The 24,050-nt window shown below is 41.6% G+C and overlaps 1 protein-coding gene across 3 annotated transcripts in view; it reads right to left on the minus strand.

Moving 5' to 3' along the window:
- The window catches only part of LINGO2 (leucine rich repeat and Ig domain containing 2), a 777,598-nt gene that overhangs the window by 277,848 nt on the left and 475,700 nt on the right, over positions 1-24,050 (minus strand). The window contains exon 2 of one of the 3 annotated variants that reach the window (XR_012639616.1): positions 6,221-6,522. The exons of the other annotated variants lie outside the window; for them this stretch is intronic. The gene's annotated coding sequence lies outside the window, so the exon portion shown is untranslated. Of the gene's footprint in view, positions 1-6,220; positions 6,523-24,050 lie in introns of those variants that run through there. 3 annotated transcript variants of the gene reach the window in all.

Raw genomic sequence — 24,050 nt, forward strand, 5'->3', positions numbered from 1 at the left:
TAGTATAAATGGCATGTGGGTGTTGCAGGTCCCAATGCTTCATTACTAATTACACAGTTTCTACGAATCATCCATGACATTCTTTTTATGTTCATCTCATTAAAGAATCTCTGTAGGAACCCTCTTAGCTCAGTGTAAAAACAGTTGGTGTAATCCTGTCAACAGCTGGTAATGTATTGGTTGGCACACACACACACCCAAAAATAATTCCCCAGCTTCAGAACCTAGCTCCTGACCTTCTGGCTAGGAGATAAGTGCTGATCCAAGAGGCAGGCCTTCTGAATCTGGTCAAATAAATGAGATTTGTCCATTGCACTGTGACAGATTCCAAAGATTAATCTTTGTTATGATTCCAAATGCAAGCAGGCCCACTCCCGAGCCTCGTGGACTAGAAATGTCCCCATAGTACATGGTTTGATAAGCGCCTAAATAATCCCCTGAAATTCCCAGAGCTGGGATCATAAAGCAAATATTTTTTATAGCTAGCTAAATCAATAATAAATTCTGAACCATTATTTGCATGCCAATAAAATATATATTGGAGATAGAGATTGATTTTTCAGAACAGTGAAACTTTTTTTTTAGTTTTACAAGTTTTTGTTTTTTATAAATATATAATATTTATTTAAATATAATGAAACAGCCTTGACCTAAATGGCTTGAGCTGCATTAAATTTGTACCTAGAAAAACACATTTGAATCTCAGTCTCTGAAATCCTTCAAAAGAATACTCCACAGAAGCCATACACTTGGAACTTAAGTACTAGAGAACTAAGCAAAAATGCCCATTTGAATCAACTGAATTAAAAATATACACAGAACAAGCAGAGCATGGATCACAGCAGGGCACCTCACTTTAGGAGGCAGAAAAAACCTAACAAGTGGGATAATGGGAAAAAAACATGTGGAAACCTTTACTTGGAAAAAAAGGAAATGCTCCCTCTTAGAATGCAATTCTGCTCTGAAAAATGACTAAAAATGCAGTTTTAGAATTGGGTGTATAGGGTGTGTGTGTTTCTAACTGCCTGTAAACTCAGTCTGGATTCTGAGAGTCAAGCTGGGTTTTTTAGAGCTGCTGCCTCATCACCAGGAATAAAAGTTCTGTAGGCCAGATGAAGCCCTCAGTAACACCCGCAGCAGCTGTTTTAATTTCAAAAGGTATCACTCACTGGAATTTAATTCTGTCACAATGCTCAGCAATCAACTCTTTATTTATGGCACTGTCTTCTCAAAGGTCTTCAAGCATTCAGTTCTAAAGCAGCAAGGATGGCTCAGATCCTACAGGTAAGGTAGGATCTGATCTTGAAAAGTGTTGAGTACTCACAACATCCACTCAATGGGACTTGTGGGTGTTCAGCACCTCTCAAGATTGGGCCCTGAAAGTCAGTGTCCCTTATTCTCCACTCACACTGACTTCTACCTGGCGCAAATGCATTGACTTCAGTGACATTTGTCCTGATTTCCACTGATGTGAGAGTAGAATCAAGCAGTACATCTTTAATACATCTGCCTGTATTATGATACTGCATTAAGACACTTCATTCACATCAATTTAGTTTATCCTTATCTTGAAACATTTGCTTCCACAAAAAAGATTGCCAGACACATGAAAAAAATGCCATTGTATGGTAACATACTTCACATTTCTAACTAAAGTATTTCTTACCAAGTTTCTTTCCAGCATAATTATTTATATTTACATGTTGGCACTGCTTTTGCAGAGGTGTGAAGAAATATATTGATTTATAAACCAACACGCTGCAGGATAAAGTCACATCACGGATATGGTTAGAAGTGCCATGAGTAACTCAAAAACCTGTAGAAATCTGCTTGTAGCCTATCAATAGAGCAGTAACTGCACATTAGTAATGACTAAATGCCATCCTGAAGCACAAGTGACTGAAATGGTAGAGCTGAAACTGCTTATTCTTGGCAATAGAAAATAAAGGGGGCCAAATTCAGTCCTGGTGTAACTCCACTAACTTCCATGGAACTGGGTCTACATACAGCAGGACTGAATTTGGCCCAGAGCATGCAGTATTTTGCATGCTTTCTTTTATGGGCTACTCAAATACCCGACCCTGCAAGGTACTGAACATTCTACACCACCTCTGAAAGAACTAAACAACTTCCAGAAGGTGTCCAGCAGTTTGTATGGATGGGCTCAGAGACATTAGCAATATTTACCAACTCACCATGACAGGAGATCACAATACAAAAATGAATTATTTACTGACTTTTCACAATACAGTAGACAATTAATACCCTGGTGATTATAGTTGGTTTTGGTTGTGCCACGTAATAATAAGGTTGGCTGATACTTCCTAGTATAAAGCCCTGCTTTCAGTTACTCATACATTTGCTAAACTTTAACCATTTGGGCTGAAATTTTCCATGCTGGGTGACTGCCTCAGGCTGAAAATTTTGAACAGCTCCACTCAAAACATTTCAGCAGTTTCTAGGGAAAAGGCTAGGGGAAAAATACATTGTTTGCTCTTCTTAAAAAAGCCCCATTAACTTTTCCTTGGGAAGCCCCAAGCTTTGAAGCAGAGATTTGAAATTTGGCAAGGAGGGAGTGGGGGAGGGCTGTGTATCAGGGATGTGACTTTTGCTGTTTGTGTGAAAATCCACCCACATTTGGCCAAGTTGTAAGATTTGGAATATCTTGGTTCCCACATGCTCATAGAGAGTTCTTATTTCAGCAGCTAAAATCTCTGAAGATCCCATCCTCAATGAGCATGGTTCATTCCCTCATAGCTCCTAATGCTGAGTGCATCATGCATGTGCCATCCCCAGAGAGCAACCCCGCTTATTCAGCCCAGGGTTACAAATGCAAAGCCTTGTCATTGCAGCTCCTAGCCTCTCAGGGCAGGGCTGGGGTGGGACCAGGCACGGGAACAAAGTCTTCCCACTCATGCTCTGAATGACCCCCCTTGTTGACTCCCAGGCAGCATGGAGGAGGAAGCTATCTGACTCACATGCACAGGGAAGACGAGCCAGACTGGCAGTGGGGCAGAGGGAGGGAGAGAGGGAGGGAAGGTACGGACTGGGACAAGGAGCCTGTAGAGTTTGGGACTGGAGCAGGAGGGGAAGGAGAGAGACTGACTAGTGATTGGGCTGCAGACTGGGACTGGCTAGGCAAGGAGAGTGGGACAACAGCCTCCTTCATTACACAACCGTGATTCAGAGCAGGTCCATGCTGTGCCCTGAATGAGGCAGAGGTCCTGTGATCATGTAATTAAAGACTGTTCTCTTAATGTTCTTTTACCACTGTCTGCATGTAATATATATTTAAGTTAATAGTACAATAAGCATTAAGAATACAACACAAAGCATTTATCTGCAGCCATTATTTCCACTGGAATAACTGTGATATTATCATCAGTTGTAAGATTTCATGATAGATATGGGGGGAGGGATAGCTCAGTGGTTTGAGCATTGGCCTGCTAAACACAGGGTTGTGAGTTCAATCCTTGAGGGGGCCATTTAGGGATCTGGGGAAAAATTGGGGATTGGTCCTGCTTTGAGCAGGGGGTTGGACTAGATGACCTCCTGAGGTCCCTTCCAACCTTGATATTCTATGATATGAAGTCAAGTTGGGTCAGTGTAGGAAGCAGTTAGGAGAACCGAATCCTATTTCTGGCTCACCACTGAGTCACCTCATGATTTAGGGCAAGCCACTTAAATTCTATATGCCTTAGTTTCTCCATCAGCAAAGTGAGCATAACTGCAGCTCTCTTTTAGGAGTGTTTCATGAATATTTGTATAACACTTTGGATTGAAAGGCATGGTGGAAGCACAAAGTCCAGCAGACAAGTACTATTGTGTGTCCCAAAAAGACAACACAAATTTCATTTCTTTTCCCAATCTATAAAATCAATTTGCTACATTGCCCACAATGAGAAAAATCACCAAATCTAAAGTAGTTGGCTGGGTGGTCTATAAAAACTAAATTCCCGTAACTCTTCAACTGAAAACAATTAGCAGTGTAATAATGAAGGCACTGTTCTCACAACTGCGATGGGATAATCATAGGGCTTGTTTTGCAACTGATGAAGAAAGATTCTGAATGGAAATGTAATCACTGATTTCCTATCAGACAGTTAGATGCCTAACAAGATAACATAATTACAACTGAATGGATTTATATCTTTAGCCGATATATAATCACGTCTGGTGTGACGACTACCAAGCAAAGAAGTAGGAACCTCTATGCAAGAGCAGATTTGTTGGTGCTACCACAGGAAGGTGTAAATTAAATTCCTGGGCTAGCCAGTTCTCATGAGCCATACGAGTGAGGGAGAACAGGCATTGTCCAGGCTTCTCATCAGGGTTCAATCACCAGATGTTTACAAGGTACAGCTGTGTCCCATCAGGAGTCCTGCAGGTAGGATCTGCTGAATTGTCAAATCCCCATCCTGGCCACGCCCTGTCCCAGTCAATAACCACCATTTTTTCAGTTCCCTTATTCTTCTCCACAACAAAGGTTTCTATCACTTTCTGCTACTTCCTTTGGTGGTATATTTCAATCCCTAACCCTTTATCTGTTCTTGTGGCTTTTAGATTGTAAGCTCTCCAAAATGGGGACTCTTTCTACTGTGTTTGCACAGTACCTACCATAATGGGGCCCCAAATCCTGAATGGTGCCATTGGATGCTACTGTAATATAAATGCATAATAAGCTGATGTAACCTTCATACCCAGTAGACTTTCTGCCTTGAAATTTTTTACCAGCAGCAACTAATGTAAATGCTAGTTAAACATGGCCCCAAAAGTTCTGTATTTATATGTACAGTGGCCGGGATACAATATAGAAAATACTAGATTGGCCTTAAAGCAGATAGTTTGATATAAAAACAGAACAAGTAGAAACGTAGAACAGTTGACTTTATGTGACATTGAACAAAGGCCACTAATTTTAAACGCCCAAGCTTCTGAAGAAGCTGGACCCTGCTTCACTGTTTCTGAGATGCAGTCATGTATGAAGACATAATATATCACTTTAGGCTTCCAGCTCCCGCTGTCACCTCCCTTGGGCAGAGACCCACATCTCACTCTCTCCTGACTGGGGCTTTTAAGGCTGCAACAGCTCTCTGTCTTACACTGTGATATCCCCGGCAAGCCAGACTGCCTAAAAAGGCCAATGTCTGCACATTGCTTTCTCTCCAAGGGCTATGACCAGTGTATTTCCAACACTTATAAGTCACCACACAGTTATTTTTAAGCAAGCACGTTTATTCTTAAGATAAAAGCATTACAGGTAAAACATTTAAACAATAAAAGAACCTACACACATGCTAAAATGCACCAGAAGTCACCCCCAGCTCCCACCTGGGGCTCTGGTAGGTGTCAGTCCTTCAAAACCCACAACTGGGTTTTCCCCATGGTTACAAGTTCATCCATCTTAGATCCAGAACCAGAGCGCAGGCTGTGTGGATCAGCCATGTCTTTATCCAGCTCAGGACTTTGATCTCAGCCTTCTGTAACAGGAAATCAGCAGACAATCGCCCTCTCCTCAGGATGTAGCTTCAAAATGCTTGGATTTTGCATAACTGAGTTGGGGAATTTTCATTAACTTCTCCTTAAGGATTCCCCAGGAAATCCACTTAGCACTTGTCTCAAAATTCTATACATATGTCTGGCATATTTTCAGTATATGTTTTGAACTCCCAGGTCTTATATCTGTCACATCACTTCCTTGAGAGGTTATATACAATCCCAGACCACAATAATAAATAAACTTAATACAATAAGGGCTTTCAAGAATATTTCAGGAAATTGCTATATTTGGGTCTGACAACATAAGCATAGTGAGAGGTTTTACTTTCAAACTGCAAACCCGACTGGTTGTTTTAGTTTACTCTGAACCTGATGTCACCATAGGTAACTGTCTAATGATGTCAGCTTCAGTGCAACCGTACCTGTATTCTCCCTCCATGGTCCACCAAGGACACCCACTTTACGCTTCCAGCTCCCGGTTGTCACCTCCCTTGGGCAGAGACTCACATCTCACTCCCTCCTGACTGGGGCTTTTAAGGCTGTAACAGCTCTCTGTGTTACACTGTGATATCCCCAGCAAGCCATGTCTCACTGCTATATGTTGTGATGGCGACAACAATTGCTTTATACACGTTCAGTTTTGTCTTGAGGGAGATGTTTTTGAGTTGCCAGATTTTTTGAGTCTTCCAAATGCAGTGTTTGCCTTCCCGATTTTTCTTATTTCCTCGGAACTAGTACCATCTTGGCTAAGTGATTTCAAGATATGTAAAATTGTCCACCTTCTCCAGTTTCTCTTCAATTTTGATTTCTGTCCCTCTAGTCCACATTAACATTTCTTTGGATTGTATCTCAAAGCTATCTTCTCCATTACTTCTTTTACTTGGTTTGTGCATTTCTGTAGAAAGTTGGCATCTTCATTGATAAGAGTGATGTCGTCAGCAAAGTCTAGATCAAATAGCCTTGAATTGTGCCATTTTAGGCCATATGTATCATTGTTGCATTGTTTTAATCCATAATCGATGACTAGCATAAACAAAAAAGGAGATATAGGAATAATAGAAATAAGGATGGGGAAAATCAATAGGTTGCCAGAGCTTTGTGTTCTTGTGTTCCCATGGGCAGTTCTTGGTATAAGGAGTATATTGTAGATGTGGTCTGAGAAAACAGGGTGTCGTCATGAAGTCACACCTCTGGCTGCCCCTCTGAACAGCTCACGGGGCCATAGAAAACCACAGCCTACAGACTGCTCTAGTTTGCGTTGGAGATTGGCTCAGCACCCCTGCAATCAGGACAAAGCAAAGGTGATTTAAAGACCCTTTTGCTCTCCTCTTCCCCAGTGCTGTATTAGGTGCAATATGGTCAGGTCCCTGAATCAGACCCAGTGTTTGTACAGAGCTTTGAATATACAAAATGCTATTTAATTGCAAAGAGTTATTCATAGAACAACTCATCCATTCTTTAATGCAACAAACATTCTACACTGTGTGTATGTCAGGAGGGAAAGCCTTAATTTATTGCAGTAACTCTCCAATATGCTTGGGAGAGACCAGTGCAATCTTTAAATACTATTCACCTGCCTATAGTAGCATCATATTTATGACAGTGGAACTAGTTAAATGGCAGCTGTTTTGCAGCTGCCGGTACATGGCATGCAATGACTGACAGAGCAATTAATTGTATGTAGAGTGAATAGCTCTTCTGAGACAATCAGCAGTGCACATAACCATATGCCTGTTTACATATACCAACATGAAGCAATGCTGATGCTATTGTTGCATTGCCAAACTGAAGTCTGAATAAGAGAAAGTATTACATATTCCTGAATGTATCTATGCACAAAACTGCAAAAATGAACAGAATGCGAAGGAAAAATCAGTTCTCAACAGAAATCAGCTGAAGTGTCAGATTTGTTAGTGCAATCCACTAGGCACAACAGGTTGTAAAGAAGGCAAAACTTCAGCCAGAGGGAACACCGCATATCTGGAAGAAGCCCCACGAAAAAAAAAAGTTACTTTAAAGAACAATACTACTTTAAAGAACAGGAAGTTAACTGACAGTACAAGAACCTACGAAGGAAAAGACAAGAAGAAGAGCCATAAATATCAGGTTGGAAACGGAAGCAGCCACATTGTAAATAACTAAATTTCAAAGCCGTCAACGAACAATGTGCATGGTAATGTACCCAAAGCAAGAATCAGTCACAGTTCATCACCATTATTATCTGCATCAAAAAACCCACAAGGCTAACATCATCTCAGGGGGTGAGGAAGTGAGAATGGCCAATCAAAAGCATAAAGTGTCAGCGAATGATGACGGCTAAAATTAAATGGTGGTTAAAAAAAAAAAAGCAACTAATACTCAATGAAAAGGAATCCACTTACATGAGGCAGCCAAGCAGAGACAGACTCAGTATTACTGAGCCTTCTCTCTCTGGGTTGCAGGTCTCTTTTTAAGAAACACATGCATGTGCACATACTTAGGCTACTTTACAAGAAACCGAATATCATATGGTTTCTAGTGATGACGTATATATTTTTCAAGAGACAAAGATCAGAGTAGTGTAGCTATATTTAAGTTTCACTGGCTTTTTCTAACAAGGCAAGATCAATGCATATACAAAGTCATTCATCACAACCATAAAACAAGGAAAAGGAATATCATTAGTTCACAGCTACAGCCACCCTTTCCCTCCCCCAAATGCATGTGGCTCTCCAGGTATCAGTGCTGTACAAAAAACCCCTTTTTGCTTTTCAAGTGTTTTACACACACACAAAAAGGAAAATTCATAAACAGCTTTCAAACTAGCGTAGTGCACGTGTCCCCATGTTCTAAAGCGAATACATGCATGTCAGATGACTTATTTTGGTTGGGACTCTCACCGTTAAAAAGAAACAGAAACATCTAGCCCCAATCACTGTCCTGGCCAGTTAGCTGAGCAGACAGATTTTAAGATAAAGATTTTCTTTTCAGAGTTGGTCTTTCATCCACAGGAGGAGACTCTATATTTTTCGGCGTTTCCTCCACAAATATCGTGAACTCTGCCATCTCTCTGGGAGAATGTACAAGCTCCACTGGGAGCAAAGAGAGCTAATGGGAATGGGGAGATGAAGGCCTTATAGAACCCATAAGAAAACAGAGCCACCAGGGGTTCAGCTGAAGCCTCTTTTATAGACCCCAGGGGCTGTGTCAGCTGCCTAAAGTGACCAAATCCCTTGGCAGGAGTTTGCATGATGCTGTGGTTATCCATTAAAGCACTGCATTGGGACTTGGGAGCCCTTGTTCAATGCCCAGATCACCCACTGCAATCTTGGGTGACCTAGGGCAAGTCATTTAATTTACTTTGGGCTTCATGCACGTACAAAATCTGTTCATGATCGAGAGGTGCTCAGACACTGTGGTGAGAGCCTCAGAGACTATCAGAGAATCATAGAATATCAGGGTTGGAAGAGACCTCAGGAGGTCATCTAGTCCAACCCCCTGCTCAAAGCAGGACCAACTCCAACTAAATCATCCCTGCCAGGGCTTTGTCAAGCTGGGTCTTAAAAACCTCTAAGGATGGAGATTCCACCACCTTCCTAGGTAACCTATTCTATGTAGACAGACTTCTTGTTGATCCCTACTTACGACTGCCAAGTACATATTTTAGTGAGCTATATTTGAAGGTGGACAATAAAAAAACCTAATAAATGCTTAGGTTTAAGGGCTTTAAAGTTTATGAATGTAAATGGGAAAAAGCGGTTTCATTTATTTTTAAAAGAATTCTGAAAAAAATGAGTTGTTAAAAAGTTAGGTGTTAGTTCTAGTTCTTCCTGAGAAGTTTTATTTTTCTTTAAAAATAAAGAAAAAAATTCTTTACACAAACACTTTTATGTTATTAATTATTAACATTCATTATTTGTATTAGTGTAGCGGCTACAAGCCGAAGCCACGGACCAAGACCCCACCAGGTGAGGAGTTGTACACACACACAGAACAAAAAGATGGCCCCTGCCCCAAAGAGCTCATCATCGACTTAAAGGCCATGCGTAGATATCTATTAAAATGTTTTTAGAATCTTCCTAGGATATGCGCAATGTGCGTTAGGTGGCATGCGACCAGGATTCATTGCTGAATTTTTTCCTCTGGTTGGATCATTAGCTTCCCTGGCCTGGGACAGGTACTGACGGGGAGTGCGTGTTTTAGTAAAGAACAAAGGTCAGAACATTTGAAATTCTTCACGAAAGCTAAACATTACACTGTGTGCAATTGCTAGCCTTTCAGTTCCAAACTTACGTTTGCCCACTCACCCTGACTTCCATCCCTATTCTAACAAGTTTTAAATTGCACCCCCCCCCAACACCCATGTACACACATAAGGCAACATAGTACAATAATGGACTTGCTCAAAGCAACCACAGCAAATAGTTCATACGCTGGACAAAGAAGCCAGGCTGGTTTCGATTGTAAAATTCTATACTATTTGTGATACAGGAGGGCCAGGGAGCAGTGGGAGAGTGCTAGAGGGGAAATGTATAAGCTCAAGGCTAAGTAAGGCGTGGTTCCCTGTAGACTAGGGAAGGTGGCTGCAGGTTAAATGGAGCACCTGCAGTCAATTAAGGCCCTGTTAGGAACCACATAAAACCCCCTGTGTCAGGCACACAGAGGAGGAGGAGGAAGGAGAATGGACTGGAGCTTGGAGGGGTGTTGAGAGATTTGGAAGACCAGAGAATTGGAGTAAGGGAGACCCTGCCAAGCAGGACAGGGAGACTTCCTTCCCCCCAGCATCTAAGGACCAAGGGTAACCCCACCTAATGGGGACGAGGGTAAGAAACCCACAGGGGTTGAGAGGGGCTGGGACTCAGAGCGAGGAGCAAAGGGTGGCATTTTAGCTCCCCACCAAGAAAAGCGCAGGACCCACCAGACTAAAATCGGCCATCTTACCACATATTATTCTCCTTTATACAAAGGAGTGAAAATTCACTTTGCTCCTAACCAGACTCCTCCTTGGACTACAATACTTCTGCTTGCTCTCAAGAACCATTACATTGTGAATTAAATTTTAAGGTCAACTCTTAGCTGAAGCATAATATGAAAACTCCATGGCTAGGCTACATGAGGTTGGGCATTAAATACTATATATTGTCCCCTTGCCCTAACTGTTCTGGGATAAAAGGAGAAGGCTACCTCTTCTGTTGGAGCTGGGGTATGATTCTCAGCCCACATAGACATACTTGTCCTAGCTCTCCTAGCCCTACCATGCTAAAAATAGTGTGCTGCTGCCCATGCTACTGCAGCTAAATGGCAGCGAGGTCTAGCTGTGCTGAGGATATACCCATAGGGTACAGGCGGGTTTGTACTCTGCATAGCTAGACCATGCCACCACTCCTGCAACCCTGGAGCCACTATTTTTAGCAAACTTGCTTGATGAGAGCTAGTTTGACTACGTCTACACAAACTGAGAATCACATCCCCGGCTCCAAGTGTAGACAAACCCTAAGTGCAGATCATAGCTGGGAAGCATTATGAACTGGGATTTGATTTGGAGTTGTCACTGAAATTCCAGGAGATGGGGTGTCTATTGCACAAGCAATCTGCAATAACAGCTCTCACTTATGGTTACAAGTTTCAGCTAACACAGACTAAATGATTAAAGTGTGCAGAGTATTTACAATGGTCTAATTAACACAGATGGGAAGAATTCGTTTCAATACTAAAAATAGGACAAAAGCACATTTTCTACCCTCTTAAATATATTTCATGAGTCAATTAATTTAAAAAATTGAATCTTTACAAAATTGCACTGGGCTTATAACATCTGTATGTCAATGGGTGTTGCAGGAGCACAAGTGAGAATGGACTTAGAAATGCTAAAAAAAGAAATAAAGGAAAGAGAAAGAAGAGACTACATAGCTGCCATGAAGTGAGTAAAAACAGCAGTTACAGATCATCAACTGATTAACTCAAAATAGTTTAGTGGAAGGGAATCCGAGAGTTTCTGAACATTACAATTTTGGATGTCACCTCAGAAGAAAACTCACTATTGGCCCAATCCTGTGAGCTGGAGTCAGTTAGGGCCAGATTTTTTAACGTATTTAGGTGCCTATCTGCATGATTAATCACCCAAATATCGTTAGAAATCTGGCCGCTAGGGTTCCCATTAATGTCACTGCAAATCATCATTCAGAAGGCTTGTAGGTTTAGTGCAGATATATGGACTTGTCCCATTTTCTGCGTGGAATAATCTTGTTCATATATGATGATGTGTCAGCGTTCGTAATGAGAGCAATAAAAGAAGATAGGTAAATAAAATGTCCTGAAGAGAAACAAGGCTATCCCTGTTGTAAATACTGTCACAGTTCGGGGCAACTGCACCTGTATTCCTGCTCCGTCGATGAGCAACTCTAGGCTCCCAGCGACTCAGTAGTCATCTCTCTTAGGCAGAGACCCATGCCTCTCTCCATTGTGACCGTTTTTTTTCCAGGGTATACAGTTTCCTGCTTACACTGAGTTCCCCAGCAGGTCAGACTGCCTAAATAGGCCTGCTTAGCATTCACCACACAGGCTATGAACAACATAATTGCCCACCATTAAAAGTTTCCACACCACCCTTTTTGAACAAGCATATTTATTCTGAAAGTAAAAGCATTACAAAGAAAATATTAAAGACAACAACCTTAGTCTCTGGCAAGTGTCAGTCCTTCGAACCCTTCCCCTTAAGAATGTCCCACTCCCTGCCTTGGATAGAAGGTCCTGTTCATTTGCTGGGTCAGAAAGCAGGCCCTGAGTCAGTTTAAACTCAGGCTATTTATCCCAAAGTCCTTTCTTTGTTTGTTGGTCTCTGGAGAATGCAGTTTAAACCTGTATATGTGAGCCTCTCCAGGTGGTGGTACTTCTTTGGGGATGTTACAACCTGAGTGAATTTGCCTAATCACCCCTGACTGTTTTTAATTCCTGGAGATGCTGGGGTCACGGAATTACATATAATCCCTGGCCCACAATGATGCATCAACTTAATACAGTATGGCCTCCCAAAGACATAGCTGGAAATTGCTGTATCTGTCACAAATTAATCACGATATAAAAACCAAGCAGCATAGGCTCTGACTGCTTCTGAAGCATGTATGTGAATTAGCTAGTTTTATGTTTATGTATACTGAAATCTGCTCCTCTAGGGCTAGACTGTGCCTTGCAGGCACAGCCCTGCATTGGAGGCAGTGTAGACCAGCATGTCTCCGGGATTCCCTGGTGCACAGCCAAGCATGCAAACTGCTACTCGCCTTTAAAGGGAATGCAACAGCCTCCTCCTGGATGGCTGGCACATGGGGAGGCAGGCAGCTCTGCCAGCTTCCTGATCCCTTTCACGGAGCTGAGTGTCCTGCGAAGGGAGAAATGAGGGACACGTCCCTGTGCTCCTGAGTGCATGGACTCAAATTCTGCTTGGCTATATGGGTTCATTTCTGCCCCACACCACACCCCTGCATGAGGACTAGGCAGAAAACAGGCCCTAGAGAATCTTCTTAGAATACCTACTAGTACTCACACAGGTATCTGCTCATCATATATTTACACTACACTCATCTCTGTGATAGCTAGAAACTGAATAATTGATACTCCTACTTGCCTAAAGCATGAGGCACAACGTTAAGCTTTTATCCCCAGCTGACCATAAAAAGAAACTTGGGGAAGGAGAGGTTCATCCCCAATGGCACAAAAGACAGACAGGAGCTGCAGTCCAACACTGAGTTGGTTCTATTGCCATTAATTGCCATTGTTGAAAAAATAATGGACCACTATTCAATAGGCGCAGCTATGCTAAGAAGATTCCCAGAAGTCTAAATTACCTCTGCCATTTCAGTGATTTGCTGTTCACGAGTACAGAAGACATTTTACAGGTCAGGCACTGCTCTAAGCTTTTTAAGAGGTGGCCTGCCAATTTATAGTTCTACTGTGGGAGGAAATGCTAGTCTTGGTGATGCAGAGCTGGATTTAAGAACAATACAATCTTGGATTGTTTTGGTTCAATTTCAGAATCTCAAACCGCTGCTAGCCGAGGTAACTAAAGACAAAGAACGGGAAAGCAACTTTCTAAAGACATTTCGATTTGGCATAAAAAGGTGACTCTCACAGTCTGTATTTCTAGCCTTCTATCTACTGGCTTCACCAGAGCCACATACTTTCGTTATAGCAACACCACCTTTTAAAACAGGTGGGCAAACTTTTTGGCGCGAGGGCCACGTTTGGGTATGGAAATTGTATGGCGGGCCATGAATGCTCACGAAATTGGGGATTGGGGTGCAGGAAGGCTCCGGCTGGGGGTGTGGGCTCTGGGGTGGGGGATGAGGGGTTGGGGGGGGCAGGACGGTGCTCCGGGCTGGCACCGAGGGGTTTGGAAGGTGGGAGGGGGATCAGGGCTGGGGCAGGGCGTCGGGGGGCAGGCTCTGGGCGGCGCTTCCCTCAAGCAGGTCCCAGAAACAGCGGCACGTCCCCTCTCCAGCTCCTACATGGAGGCGCAGCCAGGCAGCTCTGCGCACTGCCCTGTCTGCAGCTGCTGCCCCTGCAGCTCCCACTGGCTGCAGTTCCTGGCCAATGGGAGCTGTGGGGGCAGTGCTTGGAGTGGGGGCAGTGTGCAGAGCCCCCTGGTTGCCTCTAAACTTAGGAGCTGGAGCGGGGACATGCCGCTGCATCCGGGAGCAAGCCCCTGACCCTACTCCTCAGCTAGAGTGCCAGAGCGGGGCAAGCCTCAGACCCCGAGAGCTCGAGGGCCAGATTAAAACACCTGGAGGGCCAGATGTGGCCCCCAGGCCGTAGTTTGCCCACCCCTGGTTTATGGCTATGTCAGAAGGAAAGTTTTGGTGCTTATTTTCAGAGACTTTGGTGAGCAGAAAACTAGCCTGAATCATGGGGAAAAAGATATTAAATCAAGGATTGGGCTTATACAATAGCATGAGATAAAACAAATTGTGAGACATCATCTTGAGAGACACAGTGGTTATGCCAAGCCACAAGTAGAGCAGTAAAATTTGTCATCCTAAATTTGCAATAAAAAGTAATTCTCAACCAGAGACATTTCTCCCCCTTGGCAAGGTCAACACATTAATGGTTGTCCAAGACTTACTACTGTATTTTGTAAAGAAAGCTGCAGCCAGTTCCTTTCATTGTTGGCATGGAGATGTTGTAAACTAGATTTGGTATAAATGAGGATATGGGAAGCTGCCCATATTAATGAGCTTTGCTCTTGCTGCTCTTCAGTTAACTTTCAAAGGCAAAATATAAATCCTTTAAATAGAGATCCAAAGGAAGGAATATAAATAATAAAATTAGAAATCGACCAACCTCTAAGGGATCAAAGATTCAGTTTGGATGAGCAGCAAAGATATGGGAGCTTATTTTAAGATTATCTGCCCTTATCCAAATTTGTTGTGTCTGCAAAATTGGGAAGGAAACTAATACTGTCTGGGTCCTATCAGGCCAGCTACGGTTAAGAACGGCCTCTCTCATGGTTGCTGGACACATCAGCTTCCAGCCACAGCCAGGAATTACAGCAGAATGGCAGTTGCATGTGGATATGTGGCAGAGGAGATGGGAGATAAAATATTATCCACACTGACACTCAAAGACAGTTAGATTCAGGTTTGGTTTGAGTGAGGGCCAAGGTTGAGGTGAATTCCTGTTTTGCATGGAGCTCTTCAGTCCTTAAATAAACACCTAAGTATTTAGATTTTATTTGTTTATTTACATTCAGTTTTAAGTGGTTCCTTTCCTCCGTGTCTACACACTGGCCTAAATCCTCCAGTCCTAACTCAGTTTTTACTCTGAAAGCTCCCAGTGATCTCAATATGACTGACTTTTGCCTGTGTACAAATCAAGTAAGGATTTCAGGATTTGGCTCATTAACAGAGCAGAGAGAATGCAATGGGCCGTGGATCAGGCTCTTTATCAGCTTAAGACTTGGCACATATGTGATCAAGAAATATGGAACATCTTCTGTCGTGCATCAGCAACAAAGTTAGAAAAAAAAGTCTAAGTTGGTGAAAGCAGAAAATACAAGCTTTTCACTGTGCTCTTTGTGTTACCATGATGGAATTAAATTGGACAATGGCAGATGATAGCGGAATTATATTAAATCTAGCTCTTGCTGGATCTCCCTCAAATAGGCTCTGATCTCTCTACTTTGATGTCACCCTGATGGCCAAGTCAGTGGAGTGAACTGAGCTCACCACCATCCTTAAGAAGTCCTAACTGGACATAAACCACATTCAAAGCATTTATCAATGTAATACAGGTAGCAAGTATGCCAATGAAGTTTCTGATGTCACATTGAAACACAAAAGGCACCACTGACTGACTGGCATTTTGTATTCTTCAGACAGGCCAGCCACAGCTGACATAGCACTGTGTTTGTCAAGCACTGAATACAGGTGGGGATGGAGTCAATAAACATCAAAGATGAAGCTTGCCAGCAAAGATTGAGGACTCCAGAGATCTTCACTTATTTCACTTGGGGCAGCTTGTGAATACCTTACTCACATCAGTTAGAGGGTAATCACAAGAGTACATGTTGACTTCAATGGGCCTACTCACATGAGCAACTGCTCACCGATGAGAGTAAGAGGTATGCAAACTGACCCCTTGAAATCAGCTCCTTGAAATATTTAAATACAGATCAGCTGGCCAAATTTGGCCCTCAGTTACTCCATCTTCACACACTTCAGGTCCACTGAAGTCCAGGAAGCAAGAATAGATTTACAGGGGTGAAGCTGAGTGAAAAAATTGGCCCCAAGTATCCGTGTATATGCATACAATTCAGAGGACAGCCAAACACCAGTTTAAAAAAGAGACTGGTTTCAAACTTTGCTGTACAGAGGAGACACACTAATCTCCCATAGACTTTATTTACATTAAGCGAGTTTGGTGTTGAAGGAGAGAACCCATCATTCCATTTTTAATTTATTGAGGTGAACATAAACACCGGTACGCAGCACATGTGGATAACAGTGCAGCTTTACAGTCATCGTAAATTAGGCTTGGCAGACGGTGATAAACGTGAACATGGTGATTATCAGACAAATAGCAAGCAGGATCCCAGGAAATTACAAAAGCATTTGTCGCATTTAGTTGGGCATTTAGTCAGTTTTAGTGTTTGTGAAGAGATATTGATCCTGCAACAGACTACCAGATTACCTATGAAAGCAAGGGAATCAATCCAAAGTCCATCAGCCTACTCTGAAAGGTTCTTACTAGTGACACTTCCCTTGTGAATGCACTCAGGATATATGATCTCTTAGAAGACTATTTGGCTTGTGGTGACATGTTTTGCGCAGGGAATCAGGATTGAACTTGGAAAAATTAAGACAGATAAAGCAATAAATACACATTTCCAAACTGGATGACTTTGCTGTTTTGCTACTGTGAACTCAGATTCTACTTCTAAGATATATTGCATGAGTCAGATCCTCAGCTGACATAAATCAGCATAGATCTGTTGACTTCAATGGAACTGCTCTGATTTACACTAGCTGCCCTCATATTCTTCTACTTAAGTGTAAATTTAAGTCCTCAGTTATACAGTCAAAAAAGATCTATGTTCATCCAAGAAGATATCTTCATGTGTAGGCCAGGTTTGCCAAACACACTTCAATAGGTTATTTAAAAATTTCATCCATAAAGCTAGGCATTATTGGAAATTAGAAGGTTTTCTATATACATAGTACCAGAAATACTGCAAGTACAACAAATACATCATCTTTAAAGGTTAAAAGGACCCCCCTCAAGGTCTACTGATGTACCAGGACAAAGTCTATGTCAATGAGATGTATTTTAAAGGTAGAATTCTCTTGTGTTGACCTAACTTTGCTCCCACTGAAATCCTTGGCAAAATCCCCAAGGGTATAGCACAACTCAGACAGAAACACCACTCCCTTAACTGTTGTTGGGAGTTATCCAAATAATTCCCTTGCACATTGCTCTGAAATATGCTAAAGGACAGTGGTTCTCAAACCATGCCTAGTCCACAGAGAGCTGGCAAGTCACATGGTTATGGCTCCTCCTCTTTGCATTTAACTGCTTGAACACTTGTCTAAGGCCCAAGAAAACCTGGATCCATGTAAAAGGAAGGAGGAAGAGCCAGTTTAGCTATCCCCGTCAGGGTGCATAGGCAGTGAGGAACAGGAGCCAAAGCCAGCAACAGCTGCAGCAGAGTAACTGGAGCTGTCAGTCACCAGAAGCAGAGGAGAGAAGAGGTTGCAAATGGAACCAGGGCCACCAGTGGGAAAGGAGCCAAGAGCCATCAAAAATGGCCAGAACCAACAATGGGAATGGAACCTTAAGTGGAGCAGGAATGTCCATGGAAGTAGGGCAGAAGGGAGGGATGGAGATGGGCACTATGTGAAAAACAGTAAGGGGAAGGGAGGTCAAGACAGCTGAGCCGCTTTTGCCAGGGAGAAGGGGACTGCAGGACAGGCAAGCAAGTTCAGTGAGGAGGCAGAGATAATTATGTGAAGGAAAGCAGGGGGTAGGGGGACTAAGGCGGGTAAAAAAGAACAAATGGGAGCGGAAGATGAAATGAAGAGCAAAAGGAGACGTGCTGATTCCCTTGCCCCACCCCCCAGAAAGGGTTAAACTCTAACTGCAGTAACACAATTAAAATACATAAGTACTTTGCTAATATCTCTTTTCCACATACACAAATATAATAGTTACCACAGGGACATGAACGGGATCAGAAGTGCTAGGTCTGGAAGGGAGGAGTTCCACAGGACAATCTCTCTATGAAGATCTACACTATGAAAGTATGAGCCAACTTTTACTATAGGATTGTTTAAAACTGCAGTATGACCCAGTATAATTACACAGCTAGAAAGATACAGCTAAAATACAGGTATGGATATGCTAAAACACAAGTCAGTATTTCTTTGGAATCCATGAAAACAGGCAGTATATTAACCGGCAGCAAAGTTCCTCAACTCTGCAACATTCTCAGCATAGCGCTAAAACAATTTCAGGTTATCAGTGATTATTGTTCTGAAAACTGCAGACAGCAAGCTAACTCGTTACCTCTGTGCTTTACTTAATCTGCTGGGAACATTTATAATGTATTACTTTCTAGGGCTATGTTCAAATAAGCATCAATACATTATAAAGAGCGAGTCCGCAAAATGAATGACCTCACCTCACCTGCTTGAAGCACTTAAATAAAACATAACATCTTATCTACATACATTACTTTAAAATATGGGCATATAATCTCACTTCAAGACAAAACCTGTCAAAAACCTTCCTGAGATTGTTTCCTCCCCCTTGACATTTTTTAATGGTACAGGCACAAAAATAAATATTGACATTTACTGGTGCCCTTTCTCTTTCCGTGCCATCTTGAACTTGCATCTCTAGACCAACCGCTTTCCTAGATACTCCTACATCTGTTAAAACTTCCATCAGAGAAATGCTGTCATTCAAGTAAAGCAAATGAAATACTCTGTCCTCTCTGGGATAACTCAGAGAAATCCTGCTAACTGGAGAAGATTTTTTTTTTTAAAGCTGAACATGGTGTTAAAAAATAAAAAAAAATAAAAAAAGAGAGAGAGAAGCTGATGAAGGCCACACAGTTGAAACATCACACATTAACTAAAAGTCTGATAAAAGGAAACCTGGTGGCTGGTTGCTCACAGAGTCAGATCACAAAATGTATGTATAACTGGGAGCTCTGGAAAATAAACTGACTCACATGGGTGGCGCTTGCTTTGTGGACACAGCATGGAAGAGGATCCCCACCATTCCGCTGCCCGCAATTCAACCCCTCATTGATTGTACTTGACATCCACCAAAGTTTGATAAACTAAGAATTTTCTTCATTGACTATGTAAATGCAAAATCCTGGAGATTCACCCTCTCCATCCCATGGGGTATTTCTGATACAGCAGTTACCTGACACTTCTAATACTACAGGCTTCCAAATGATGTATCCATGTTGAATAACTATCATAATGTGTGTGCGCAGCACTGATGTCTCATAGGGGAATTACATTCTCTCTGTTTTTGTTAAACAATTTGTCTAAAACAGCATACAATCATATATATATATATATATAGAGAGAGAGAGAGAGAGAGAGAAGAATGAGTCATTTCAAGCAGCCAAGGCAGAGTAGGTATATTTATTACATTCTTCGATATTCTGCTGGAAAGTGCTTATGTGAAAATAGCTTCGTGGTTACAACTGGACTCGTAGGTTCTCTTGCTAGTTACTCGCTGTGTAACTTTCAGCAAATTATGTAACTTCTCTGTGACTCAGCTCATTGATCTGTAAAATAGGTGTAATACTACACACCTCATAGGTGTGTTGCAACTTAATTAATATTTCCAATGTACTTCGGGACTTGGACGAAAGGCTCAATTCTAAGAATATCATACTGGAACTGTTTGCTAGTGTTGTGTAATAACAGAGTTTGTCAGGTTAGATTTGCACACATCAGTTCCGGGCTAAAAGTAAAGCCCCTGATTAGGGGCAGGAAGTATTCTGAGATATGCAGCCTGTCATAAATATCAAGGGAAGAGTAACCACCTTTCTGTCCACAGTGCTATAAAATCCCTCCTGGCCAGAGGCAAAACCCTTTCACCTGTAAAGGGTTAAGAAGCTAAGCACCTGACCAAAATGACTAATGAGGAGACAAGACACTTTTAAAGCTGGAGGTGGGGGGGAACAAAGGGTCTGTCTGTGTGATGCTTTTGCCGGGAACAGATCAGGAATGCAGCTCAGAACTCCTGTAAAAAGTTAGTAAGTAATCTAGCTAGAAATGTGTTAGATTTCCTTTTGTTTAACAGCTGGTAAAATAGCTGTGCTGAATGGAATGTATATTCCTGTTTTTGTGTCTTTTTGTAACTTAAGGTTTTGCCTAGAGGGATTCTCTATGTTTTGAATCTGATTACCCTGTAAGGTATTTATCATCCTGATTTTTACAGAGGTGATTCTTTTACCTTTTCTTAAATTAAAATTCTTCTTTTAAGAACCGGATTGATTGATTGATTTTTCACTGTTCTTAAGATCCAAGGGTTTGGGTCTGTGTTCACCTGTACAAATTGGTGAGGATTTTTATCAAGCCTTCCCCAGCAAAGGGGATGTAGGGCTTGGGGGGATATTTTGGGGGGGAAGACGTCTCCAAGTGGGCTCTTTCCCTGTTCTTTGTTTAACACGCTTGGTGGTGGCAGCATAGGGTTCAAGGACAAGGCAAAGTTTGTACCTTGAGGAAGTTTTTAACCTAAGCTGGTAAGAATAAGCTTAGGGGGCCTTTCATGCAGGTCCCCACATCTGTACCCTAGAGTTCAGAGTGGGGAAGGAACCTTGACATGGTGGGAGCCGTGGGATCATTTTGAGATTTTTTTTGAACCAGAAGCACAGCAGGATTTTAAAAGGTTTTGTAAAAGAGGACTGCAGCTGTAAATTCTGTGTCTCTGCCTGCGGGATGGAGCAGCAGGCATAACAAAGGGATCTTTCTTTTTCAATTTGTGTTGAGTAGACAGACAGAAGTGAGTCTCTGAAGGGTGGTGTCTCTAGCGTACATCAGGAAGACGAACATGGTAGGTAACATTGGATTTACAGCAAATATAGGGAGGTTGACCAAGGTAGACTCAGCTGTGGAGGGTTGGTAAATGGGGATAGTTGATGTTTTTGGACCACAGCCCTGGTTTTCAGTTATACTAAAAATCTTTTTACATCATTGTTAACACATAAAAGTGTGTTGACAGTGGGTATACTTGTAATTAATGCCCACTTTGAGGTTCTCTTACACTCCAAGTGGTGTAAAGTAAATGAATAAATGAGAATAAGGATTATGTGTTTTTAAATGCATTTTACTGAAGCAATATACAAATAATACACATTTTCAATACGAAAAAACATTAATTCAATATTAAGGCTGAGAAATTAAGCAAACCGAAGGAGAGCTGATCAAAGGACAGCAATTCTATCTTGTGAAGGATTTCAAAATTTTGCTTAATTTTGAATCACCATGAAACCCCAAAATTTCAAAATTCACGGTGAAGGAAAATTCCAAATAATTTTGTATCAATCAAAATGTTTCCTTTTGATTGGATAACTTTATTTTTTAATTCAAAATTAAGACATTTCAAAATGAAAAGTGGTTTGAAAATGAAAATGCAACATGTTTTATTATATACACTTAGTTATAGTACTGTATATATAAAGTACAGTATAGTACAATTTATATGGCTTCATTCTTAATACACTGAGATTTAAAAGTCAAGCCAAGTTTGAAAACCACTGGTTCAGTTAAATTTTTAGATAAGGAAGGTTTAAATCTGAATAGCCTAGATTTTGACATGAACCCTGATTTGAGAATGGCCCAAAGGTGGATGGCTCAATGTTCTAAACTACTGTGGCTTTGGGAGATAGCATGGTTCAGAAGATAGGACACCTGGAGAGATAGATTGACCTATTTTCTTTTCTCAGCTCTATCAGCAACCTGTTGTGTGACCTTGTGCAAGTTATTTCACCGCTCTGTGCCTCAGTTACCCCATCTGTAAAATGGGGATAATGACTGTGCCCCTCCTTCGTAAAACAATATGAAATCTCAGGATTAAAAGCTTCATTTATGAGCTAAGCCCATTAATACTGACTCAATTTAAAAGAAGTTAAAAGTTTTATTAAAGGTTCATAGCTTTAAAAAGACTAACTCATACTTTCTTCAAAGCTAGACCTCTCCCTACCATTACCTTAAACATGAAATGCATTTAACACTGAGACACAGCCAGTTCTGGTGCCCAGAATTCAAGAAGGATGGTGAGAAATTGGAAGGGATTCAGAAAAGAGCCACAAGAATGATTCAAGGATTAGAAAATATGCTTTGTAGTGATAGACTCAAGGAGTTCAATCTATTTAGTTTAACAAAGAAAAGGTGACCTGATTACAGTCTATAAGTATCTAAATGGGGAACAAACAGTTAATAATGGGCTCTTCAATCTAGTAGAGAAAAGGGCAACATGATCCAATGGCTGGAAGCTGAATCTAGACAAATTCAGACTGGAAGTAAGGTGTAATGTTTTAAACAGTGAGAGTAATTAACGATTGGAACAATTTATCAAGGGTCACGGTGGATTCTCCATCACTGGCAATTTTAAAATCAAGATTGGATGTTTTTCAAAAAGATCTTCTGTAGGAATTATTTTGGGGAGGTTCTCTGGCCTGTGTTATGCAGGAGGTCAGACTAGATGATCACAATAGCCCCCTTTGGCCTAGAATCTATGAATCTATATTAAAACCAATGCTTTGAAATATGCAAACAAATAAATAGTTTATGCTTCTGTATCAACATTATCAGAGGATCTCAAATCTCTTAAAATATTAATGATTTAAATCTTCATATATTGCTGAGAATCAGATATAATCATCCCCATTTACATATGAGGAAACTGAACCACACAGAAGTTATAGTCAACAAATTATAGGTAGACTGATACTTCAATCCACATTTTTGCTCCCTAATAAAGTAGTCTAATAATCTGTGTTGCTGAGTACCCACAGTTCTTATAGACTTCAATGGGAACTATGGGTGCCTGGCATCTCTGAAAATCAGCTCACTTATTTTAGGTACCTGAATATGGATTTGCTACTCATGTGACTAAGGGTTGCTATACCAGTCCCTTAATAAATTCAGAATTCTGATTCATTTATAGCAGCTTTATATTTTTATTACAACTATTACATTTTGTAGCTATTCAAAGGAATTTATTGTAGTTAATTTCATAGTAACATTCTTTGAACTCTTTGAAAGAATCTAATAAGTCCTTTTGAGTTTTGTCACTCTTTGGCATTCAGTTTTTGGTGAGCAGCATTTTTCATCTCTCATATCTTCCTGTCTGTGAGCTGTTAATTCTTATGCCTCTTTAAAACTTCATATTTCTGCTTTTAGAGGCTTCTTTTTCAATTTTTCTATTATCCCCAAAGGGTCTTCAGTTCTCTAACACATCAGACTGTCAGTTGCTGATTATATTCAGGATCCCTATCACTGTTCAACATTTGTCTAAGGCGTCTTCACGTGCTTAGATTGTTACTATCCAATTGAGATATTCACTATAAAAATAAAGTTCTATCAATGTCGTCTTCACGCTAGACAGTCATTTGCCTACTGTTGTAAATGCATTTTTAGTCTAAAAGACGACTGGTCAATGGTCATTATATGGGCTGAATTACAGTGACTGCTATGCCTTGCCTCCTCCCCAGTGGTGCAAGTAGAATTTCTTACTGGTACGCTGCGCATAGGCGACTCATGGGAAGGACACAAAGGGAAGGGGGCACCAGCTGAAGGGGGGGGCACTTGATGCCCCACATGACTCTGCCTCACCCCCAGCCCGGGACCCTCGTGCTCTCCGCATCTCACATTACATGTTGGGGGGAAGGCTCTGTTCTCCCTCTGTGCAAACCACAACGGTGAAAGGAGCAGAACGTGGGGCCACTGGATGGCCCCATGCCAGCTGCTCCTCCGGCGGGGCTGTACAGACCCCAGACAGCAGACTCAGCTGTGTGGAAGGGCTGGGGGCGGTAGAGCTGTGCCGGATAAGCT

The sequence above is a fragment of the Natator depressus genome, chromosome 5 (genome assembly GCF_965152275.1).
Source record: "Natator depressus isolate rNatDep1 chromosome 5, rNatDep2.hap1, whole genome shotgun sequence".
Lineage (NCBI taxonomy): Eukaryota > Metazoa > Chordata > Testudines > Cheloniidae > Natator > Natator depressus.